This window comes from Oryzias latipes, chromosome 15 (assembly GCF_053564925.1).
Source record: "Oryzias latipes strain Hd-rR chromosome 15, Olatipes_Hd-rR_3.1".
In the NCBI taxonomy this organism is placed as follows: domain Eukaryota; kingdom Metazoa; phylum Chordata; class Actinopteri; order Beloniformes; family Adrianichthyidae; genus Oryzias; species Oryzias latipes.
In genome coordinates this window covers 7967761-7978377 of record NC_136251.1, presented here as the reverse complement: position 1 = coordinate 7978377, position 10617 = coordinate 7967761, and the positions used below count along the sequence as shown (strand labels likewise).

Sequence of the window (10617 nt, the reverse complement as noted above, 5' to 3'; positions counted from 1 at the left end):
AAAGAAAACAAATCACAGATATTTAAAAGATGTTAGTTTGTCAGCACTGCATTACCTGAAACACTAGAAGTAGCCGTCCTTGCCCAATCTACATATTTTTTTTACAGATAGAAAATATTTAAATATACTACAAGATCAATATTTTTCCAAGCTGTGTTCTTGTGGTTGATGCTTGCCTGTCTCAAACTGGAACAGCAGGGTTCTGTTGACGTGACTAATTGCATAGCAATGGCGCCTGCGGGCACACATCATGTATAGCAGCAAATAGGCAAAGGCCAATCCAGTAATGTAAATCGATGGTCTGAAGTAACTGCATGCAGTAACAAAGGCTGTAGTCAGAACTGCTCCTACTGGTGGTTCTGGATTACCTGTACTGAAACATGGGTAAATCTGTTTGGGACACACAGGTGGCCCGCAGGAAAAATGAAATTTGGCAAATAGTTGTTGCACATATATTTCTACATTTATGCTGCAAGCAACAGGTTGAAGCAAATGTTTTAACTAGACATGTATAATGAGGTAGGTGGGACGCAGGCATGTCTTACAGATTTTTCATTTTTTTCAATCCCCTCTAACCCTGCACAAAACCAAAATAATCAGACAAAAAGCATTTTAGAAGTTGGAGCAGTCCCACTGATGTCTTGGAGGTTGAACATCGCACCATGATGTTAATGAATCACTCCATTTTTCTGAAGCTCTTTTCATACCAGAACTTTAGGTTAAGAACTTAACCCCGGTTCTCTGAAACATGAGTGAGGTATCTCACGGGACACGCCCCCTGCGCTGTCCCCCAGAAGCTCTTTTTCATTACGCCAGTCTTGACTGGCAGACAGAAGGTGACGTCTGCTCTCAGGAGGCGGGACTTCCTCCTGCTAGAAGAGCCGGACGCCATCTTCTCTCCTCGGTCTAAGTAAGCACACCTCTTCTCGCTCCAGGCAAGGACGGTGATCTGGTGAGATACCTCACTCATGTTTCAGAGAACCGGGGTTAAGTTCTTAACCTAAAGTTCTCTTTCAACATTCGTTTCGGTATCTCACTATGGGATGTAGAGACTCCCGTATTGCCAGATAAGCTTACTCCGAAGACCAACAGAGAACAACCAGGCTGATCATACAGGTGTAGGTGTGGACCCCACACCTAGCACCGCGTGAGGCAGCCCTGGTCTAGTGACATCCAATCTATAAAATCTGATGAAAGTGTGAGGTGTTGCCCAACTGGCAGCCGTGCACACATCATCCAGAGAGATGCCCTGAAAAACTGCCCATGATGATGCCATGCCGCGGGTGGAATGAGCGCGCAGGCCCGCCGGGGGTGTTAACCCCTTGCTGTTATAAGCCATGGTTATAGCGCCCACAACCCAGTGTGACAGGCGTTGTTTGGTTATAGGCTTTCCTGTGTGAGGAGAAGCCCACGACACAAACAGCTGCTCAGATTTTCTGAAGCCAGCCGTCCTCTCCACATACATGCGCAGCGCCCGCTCAGGGCACAATGTGTGAAGCCTCTCTTGCTCCGTAGAGGAAAAAAGAGGCGGATTGAATTCCAAAAACTCAATGGGGTGGCAAGGTATGGTAGGGTTGAAAACCTTGGGCATAAATGCCGGATTCGGTTTCAACAAAACCTTAGAATCCCCTCTGGAGAACTGCAAACAGGACGGGTGAACTGACAACGCATGGATGTCGCTCACTCGTTTAGCAGAAGCTAGTGCAATAAGCAGAGCTGTTTTAAAAGAGAGCGCTTTGATGCTGACTCGCCTCAGTGGCTCAAACGGTGCGCACGACAGTGCGTCCAGCACCACTGGTAAATCCCAAGGAGCAACAAGGCTTTTCGACACTGGTCGGAGCCGACGTGTGCCCCTCATAAACTGACAAATAAGCGGATGCTGGCCCACTGTTTTGTCATTAACACCTATGTGACAGGCGGATATGGCCGCCAGATACACTTTAATGGTGGAAAAGGACAAACCTTTTTCAATCAGTTCCTGAAAGAACGATAGAATGACTGGGACTGGGCTCTGGAAAGGCATTACGGCCATTTTTACGCACCAGTCCTCAAAAACGCGCCATTTGGCGCCGTAGGCGGAGCGGGTGGACCGCGCTCTGGCACTCTGGATCGTGTCCATGACGTTCTGCGGGAGTCCCGCTGCCATGAGATTCAGCCTCTCACGGGCCAGGCCCACAGAGCCAGGCGTTCCGGATGAGGATGAAAAATTTTCCCAGCGGGCCTGCGACAGGAGGTCCCTGCGTAAAGGCAGGGGCCACGGTTGGCTGTGCAGCATCTGAACGATGTCCGCTAGCCAGTGTTTCCCGGGCCACCGAGGGGCTACGAGGATGAGAGAGTGTTTCCCCATCCGAACCCTGGTGAGGGTAGGGGCAATCAACTCCAACGGTGGGAACGCATACAGAAGTCGGCACGGCCACTCGTGCGCTAGAGCGTCCACCCCCAGGGGGGCGCTCTGGTCCGTCAGAGAGTAGAACATTTGACACTGGGCGTTCTCCGCTGACGCAAAGAGATCGACCTCTGCTTGACCGTAAATGCTTCACATCTGGGCTACCACCTGGCTGTGGAGCTTCCATTCCCTGTAACGCGGGTTCGCTCTGGAGAGCAGGTCGGCTCCCCGGTTCATTATCCCCGGTACATGAATGGCCCGCAGCGACAGAAGACGGGAGCTGCTCCACATAATCAGTCTGTGTGCTAGCGTGTGCAACCGAAATGAGCGCAGCCCTCCTTGTCTGTTGATATACGCCACCATTGTGGTATTGTCGGTCCTGACTAAAACATGGCGCCCTCTCAGGAAGGGTAAGAAATGTTTCAGTGCAAGAGACACCGCCAGGAGTTCCAGGCAGTTTATGTGAACTGATCGCATGTGGGAGCCCCACAGACCGTTCACTGTCCTGCCCTCGTGAGTGGCTCCCCAGCCTGTCAGCGAGACGTCTGTGGTGATCACCTGTCTTGTTTGCACGGTTCCCATGACAACACCCGTGGTGAGGAAGGAGATATCCCTCCACTTGTGTAGGGCGAGAATGCACGTAACCGAAGCAAGCACTCGCCGGTGGCCATGGCGGGCGGGGCTTAGATTGAGCGACGCCACCCACCGCTGAAAAGGATGCATGTGTAAGCGGCCAAAAGGGATGACGGACAGCGCCGATGCCATCAGCCCGAGGAGTTTGAGGCACAGTCTGAATGTTATCCACGCCCCCCTGCGGAACTGTGACAGACACGCCCGGAAGGCTGTCACTCTCTGCTGAGATAAGCCGATGAAAGTGATCGTTTGAACTGGTGTCAATACGCACTTTCCCCAGTTTACTGTGAAGCCCAGTGCAGTTAGGTGCGATGTGAGCAACCCGGCCTGCCTCCTGTGTTCTTCGGGAGACTGCGCTGCGAGCAGCCAGTCGTCTATATACATGGCCAGCCGAACGCCCATCTGTCTCATGGGTGCGACGGCGGCCTCCGTGCATTTCACAAACACCCGCGGACTCAGTGAGAGGCCGAAGGGGAGCACTAGAAACTCGTAAACCTTCCCTCGAAAGGAAAATCTGAGATACTTTCTGTGAGGGGGGTATATTGGGACGTGAAAATATGCGTCTTTCAAATCTATGGAGACGAACCAGTCTCCTGGACGCACAAACCGTACCAGACCTGAGTGTGTTAGCATTCTGAATTTGTACTTCCTCAAGTATTTGTTCAGTGCTCGCAGGTCTAGAATCGGACGCAGGCCTCCATCCCGTTTTGGGACCAGGAAGTATCTGGAGTAGAAACCGCTGTGAGCCTGCTCCGGTGGCACTAGCTGAATGGCTCTTTTGCCTTGCAGTGTTTTGATCTCTTCCTGCAAAATTCGTGCATTTTGCCCCCTGGCCTGCGACTGCAGTATACCATTGAAAAGGGGAGGGGTGGATGCAACCTGGAGTCTGTAACCCTTGGTAACAGTGCTTATAACCCAGTCTGGCGCCCCGCAGTGCCGCCATTGCTGTGATTTGTCCGAGAGCGGGCCGAGCGGCTTCCGCGCTGAGACACTGGTGGGCGTGGCCAACACGAGCTGCGCTGGCGCAGGGCTCGTTGCTACCACGGTGCTGGGCTGCTGTGCCACTGGTGGAGCAACAGCTCCCTCCTGTGGCCTCATGTGCAGCTGCGCAGCTCCCACTCGGCTTCCCGTCATTTGTATGTGTTTTGTTTTTTGTTTTGTCTTTTTGTGTTGAGGCTGCGCCCTTGGCTCGGGGCCTGGTTGCGCGCCTCGGGGATTTTTTATTTGTGTTGGTTTTAAAAACCTTTTCAAACACTTTCTGGGACACAACTGTGGCTCCACTGAGCTCTCTGTGGGTCCCTCTTTTCTCCTTTTCAACTGGCTGTGAACGGTGAGGGCCACCTGTGCCTCTGCACGCCTTTTGGTCGGGCTGGAACATGCCCTGGAGAAAAACGACGGGAACTGAACGTGTCGTGGAAGGGGGGAAGCAGGCTTCTGGTTGTGCCCGCTCTCCATCCCTGTTGGTTGCGCCCTAGGTGGCACGCCTCTTTTTCTTTGCGCTCTGAGCGACAGGAGGCGCTGGCTGGGCTGACGTTGTCACGTTGGGAGCAGACGGTTTCTTGGCCCAGGCCCCTCTGGCCTCAGCAGGCTTTCCGTGGCTCCGGTCACCTGGCTGAGGCTGGCGTTTCGGAGTGCGGTAAGCTGGTCTAGCTACCGCTTGAGCGAAGGAAAGACGCGGTGCAGCTGGGGAAGGAGGGGGTACCTTACTGGGCAGACACAGCTGCAGCGCTTCACCTTCCCGTTTCTTCTCCTCACAGCGCCTTTGCATTGTGGCCATTGCTGGCCCAAATAGGCTCTTTGGGTCCACCGGCACATCGAGGAGTTGAGTCTTCTCCTTCTGAGAGAGACTGGATAAGTTCAGCCACCGGGCTCTTTCCTGGACAACCATGAGGGCCATGGCTCGCCCAGAGGCTTGGACTGCGGACCTGTGGAGACGCAGACAAAGGTCTGTGACCACGCATAGCTCGTTCCACAGCTCTGGGGTTGGTGTGCTTGACATCTGTTCCTGCAGCTCTGCCTGGCAGGCTAGGAGCAGAGAAGATGCATTCAGGGCTTTCACCGATGCGGCAACTGCCTTGTAGCCCTTTTCGGTGAGAGTTGACCGGAAGCAGTCAGCTTTCGAGGGCAGGGCGGGGCCCGCGGAAGTCATGGTGGACTTCTGTGTCGGGTGCAGGTGGGATGCCAGCAGCGGTTCGACTGGAGGGATCTGCGAGAATCCGTTCTCCTCCATGTTGGCCAGTCCAAAGCCGAGCCTCCCAGGACGGGGCTTTTGGCTGAAAAGGGGGTGCTCCAGGTCCTGGTCGCTTCCTCCAAGCACTCAGGAAACACTGGCAGCAGCTGTCTGCTGGAAGACTTGGCTTTAGGCAGTCTTTTTCCCTCATAGCGAGACGCGGTGGCCTCGGTGAGGGCTTCAGGCCACTTAATGCCCAGCTTTTCAGCTGCTCTTCTGCAGACATCATGCAGGTCCATCGCGCCGGTCGGGTTTGGGAAGCCGCCCCGGCGATTTTGCTGCCGCATGAGCAGGCTCTAGGCAGAGGTCTGACCGTTTCCATGGCGAAGAAAGGTTCAGGCTCCATGACAACTTCGTCGACTTCGGTTGAGAGCGAAGCGCGAAAATTACTAGTATGGTGACTAGTTCTAACGGGTGCTGTTTGGAGACAGGCCAACCGCGTGACCCAGACAAGCTATGTAACACCGACTAGCGTTCAGCGACCGAGTTGTTAGCTAGCTCTAGGAACAGTTAAGCTAGCTTCGGATACTACACCTGCCGTCTGAGGATGCTTCTGGGAGCGAGAAGAGGTGTTAGACTGAGGAGAGAAGATGGCGTCCGGCTCTTCAAGCAGGAGGAAGTCCCGCCTCCTGAGAGCAGACGTCACCTTCTGTCTGCCAGTCAAGACTGGCGTAATGAAAAAGAGCTTCTGGGGGACAGCGCAGGGGGCGTGTCCCATAGTGAGATACCGAAACGAATGTTGAAAGAGAACTGCTTCCCTTTACTCAAAATCATATGTAGGCATGCATTGCTATAGAAATGAACTGATTGCATTTTTAAAATGTTTGCTATTATTTAAATAGAGGGGGGAAACAATTAAATAGTTTTGTTTGGAGTATTGTGACGGGGTCCCACCAGGAAAGGATGAAGAGGAGCCAAGGTAGGAGCGTTCTTTCTTTAATTTCACGAACTGCGAACACTTCAACTGCTCCATGCAGGGTCACAACAGGTTATCACCTCCGTCTCACTCATTCCCCTTAATACCTGTGGCGCTCCCTTTTCAACGCTAAGCCACGCCCATTGGGGGTTGCTCTTCATTAGCCAGGTGATACCACAGGTAGTGATTTTAAAACATAAAACACATAAATACACAAACAATAAAACACGGTGTGTTTTCTTACTTTCTTACAGTTGTTCACTGCTAAGAAAGTTGCAAAATTTTCATGAAGGTAGATATTACAAGCTTCTTTTGTGCAACTTTTTATAATTCATACACTCTGGTAATGTTTTTCATATTACTTGTAGATGCCAGAATCCTAAGGGGGATACTGCAGTTTACCAAAGGTAAGTTCACACTTCTCATATCAATTTTTGTTGGAGAAAACTTTATCTGCTTTATAACTATAGAGCTTTTTGTAAAAATGAGTATCTGATAGGTTGAATAAAAAACCTGCCATAAATAACCAGAGATATTGTGTAGATGGTCAAGGGAGTTTTCTTGTGCATTTCCCACGCTGCAAGAAAAAAAGAGGCAGAAATCTTTAAAATGTAGCCGGGGGATATTGACCTTACAGCAGGAAAAACATCCACGTTTCACATCAGTAACCCACCTACATGGAGTATTGACAAGATGTCTCACCTACCACTACTATTATCTAATGCAGGTACTAAATAAGTGTTATAACTATACTTTTTGCGAGATAAAACTTTAATTTGACCATAGAAAGGCCTCAATGAAATATAGGTGCTAACAATAGTGCACAAAATTTAATATGTGTGTATTCTAAACTTAGTTATTAACATCAATAATGAATGTAAAATGAACCAATCCCATCAAAACAAAAAAAGCATAAAAGGAAAGGAAAGTACTGACTTCTCTGAAGTCCATCCATCCATCCATCCATCCATCCATCCATCCATCCATCCATCCATCCATCCATCCATCCATCCATCCATCCATCCATCCATCCATCTTCCTCCGCTTATCCGGGACCGGGTCGCGGGGGCAGCAGTCTAAGCAGAGATGCCCAGACTTCCCTCGCCCCAGCCACTTCCTCCAGCTCCTCTGGGGGGACCCCGAAGCGTTCCCAGGCCAACCGACAGACATAGTCTCTCCAACGTGTCCTCGGTCTTCCCCGGGGCCTCCGCCCAGTGGGACATGACCGGAACACCTCTTCAGGGAGGCGTCCAGACGGCATCCGGACTAGATCCCCGAGCCACCTCAAGTGGCTCCTTTCGATGTGGAGGAGAAACAGTTCTACTCTGAGGTCTCCGCGGGTGACCGAGCTTCTCACCCTATCTCTAAGGGAGCGCCCAGCCACCCTGCGGAGGAAGATCATTTTAGCCGCTTGTATTCGGGACCTCGTTCTTTCGGTCATGACCCAGAGCTCATGACCATAGGTGAGTGTTGGAACGAAGATCGACCGGTAAATTGAGACCTTTGCTTTTTGGCTCAGCTCTCTCTTCACCACAACGGACCGATACAGCGACCGCTTAACTGCGGACACTGCTCCGATCCGCCTGTCAATCTCACGCTCCGGTCTTCCTTCCTTCACTCGTAAACAAGACCCCCAGATATTTAAAATCCTCTACCTGGGGCAGGGACACTCCACCCACCAAGAGATGGCAAACTACCTTAGGTAGTTACTTACTAGGTAGGTTGCCATCTCTATGAAGTCACCAAGTATAAGTGCAATTTAAAATTACAAATGAGGGGAACAATGTCCAATACTGCCAGTCACATTTTTTCCACCGTTTTGTTCATTTTCAGAAAATTCCAGGGTTCGGCAACTCTTATTTAGAACAAAAACCTAGTTTAGATAAAAACCCAGTTATTTTTTGAAGAAAAACTGGGTTGAAACGAGCTTGATGCAGGCAAAATGCTTGCATTTTCACATACACTTTCTTTCTGGTCTGGGTTAAATTATAAAATGATAGAGTAACCAAAGGCAGCTTTGCTGTACCAGTTCCAAGGCTTTTTTTCTTTGATCTCTCTGATCATTGACTATAGATGAAAAATGGACAGAGTGAGCGTGATACAGAAAATGGCTTACTTCTTGCCCCAACAGAAGCAGTGAATGATCCAAGTTGGTTTAAGTCACTGTTTCTATGGAAACTACATTTGCCAATCAGGAGTGACGTTATTGAAAGTCCCCTAACACTTGAATGCCGGTTCGGGAAAATTTGAATATTTTAAACTTTGACATGAGACCACATATTTTATTGAGGTATCTGATTGCCTAGACTATAGCTTGAATAACTTGCACTATAGAGAAAATCTGAAAAAACAGAGGGTTATCAAGAACGTGTTAAAAAAACGGTGGCAGAGCAAAAATGGTAAGTCTGACCAATAGAATGACTGAGTAACAGCAGTTTATTTCTCTACAGAAAGGTGTGTTTTCTTGGAATAAGCAGATACTTCCTGTTTGGAACGCCAGGGGGAGGGATCACTTAGTCCAGTTCTCATATACAGTCAATGCTTCAGATATGAAACATTTTTTTTTATTATTTAAAAAGAGATATTGTTGAGCTCACTTACTTACTACATCTTTATTTTTAAAGTCAGCAGGTTTGTTCTAATTCTACCCTCCAATTCCTTTTTATTTGAGTTACCTTGTGTATTTTATGGTTTATGTCATTTTCCTTTTTCTGTTCTGTTTTCCCCTGGTTGCTGCCTTACCTGCTTTAAGTTGCTGTATCTTTCCTAGTTAACCCTTGTGCTATCCTAGACACTTCAACATTGGGAGTTGGGTCATCTAGACCCACTAGACAGTGCGTTAAAACTTTTTTCTTCAATGATTTGTGATCTTCACTGGTGTCCATCAATTACTTGAAATCTTTCCACCTTTATCCACCTTTGTCATGGTAGGGAGAACACGTCAATGTAAGGGTGGGGTCATCTAAGATAGTACAAGGGTTACTTATCCCTCTAAACAATCTTCTTGTCCATTTTGGTGAGTTCAATTTTTCAAAATCTCTCTTTTTTCATTTTATGATTAGCTGTTATTGTCACGTTGAAATGTATTCATTAAATTTAAATCTCTTGCCACCACTCTGGTCCTCCTGCACTTTGGAGCCACTTCCATAATTTGAGACCCTCTTATGTTAAACGTTTTCATGTTTAATCGACATGTCATGAAATATCTGACTGTTTTTCAGTTTTTGGTAAAACCAACAAAGGTCAGGTTTTACTTCTTAGGAAGTTTTAATCTTGAAAAGAAAACAAAGTGAATTAGATGCGCCGGGAGCTGCGAAGAAAAGGACTTCCAAGTGTTGGTGTTTGTGTTCTGTTAACTGCTTTAGGATGTGTTTGGGTCGACATTATGCCAGTCTGACTTTTTGACTATTCGGGACCATGAGAGTAGCTGAGGGGTCAGAACACATGCGAATTATTCAACAGTCCCTGCTCTCTTTGTATCAGCTCCCAATCTTTAATAAGTCTTGCAACTCTCAAGTGGAAACCATTGCTTGCGGACTATTGTGGAAATCATGAAAAAAAAAACAAATAGTTTATTAAAATGTCTGTTCTCCAAAGGAAACTGCTAAAAATCTCAATGTTAGAAAACTGAAAAGTTCAATTAGAACACATGTATTTCATTTTTTGAAAATGTAACTTTATGTTGACAAAATCTCTTACGATGTTTCTATCCTCTGTCTAAAGCGGGCAAAAAAAGTCGAGTTGCTCTGTAAAAATGGCAAAAAATTGACATAATTTGGGTAGGAATATAGGATACAAAGGAAATTTTATAGAGCCTCTACTTCAGCTGCAACTTGAAACCAACCCTTACATTTATTTTCCAAATTTGCAATGACTGCGCTTCATCCAGTACATTGGTGACATTGGTGATATAGAGATCCACACAGCAAACTGCTGTCTGGTAAAATAAACTGACGACACAGCCCTCCTATCTACACTATCCGGCCCCTCACAGAGCTACTGGAGTTTGTGGACTGGTGCAATGGTTCACATTTAGAGCTAAATGTCAGTAAAACTAAGGAGGAGGAGTTGTCTTCCATACTTGTTTGTTTAAATTATGGGCGGCCGTGATGCAGCGGTGGGGAGGTCGACCCATTTTCGTAAAATTGCAGGTTCGATTCCCGCCTTGCACGCCCATGAGTCGAAGTGTCCTTGGGCAAGACACTGAACCCCACTTTGCCTCTGGTGGGAGGTTGGCGCCAGTGTTTGGCAGTGGAGCCGCTGTCAGCGTGTGAATGGGTGAATGGGACTGTGACTGTAAAGCGCTTTGGGCCTTGAAGAAGTTAGAAAAGAGCTATATAAGTATACGCCATTTACCATTTAAATTTTTGTTCTTGTTGAGATCACTTTTTTTTAATCCATTGCAGTCTCTGTCACGCTGTTCCATTGTATCTTTAGAGACCAATAAAGTTT

At 48.2% G+C, this 10617-nt stretch overlaps 1 pseudogene across 1 annotated transcript; it reads right to left on the bottom strand.

Annotated features, from left to right (window-relative positions):
- Nucleotides 1–2051: 2051 nt before the first annotated feature.
- On the bottom strand, nt 2052–4701 carry LOC111948847 (uncharacterized; annotated as a pseudogene). Its single transcript, XR_013647971.1, has one exon. The product of XR_013647971.1 is annotated as an uncharacterized LOC111948847 (transcript).
- Nucleotides 4702–10617: the final 5916 nt, after the last annotated feature.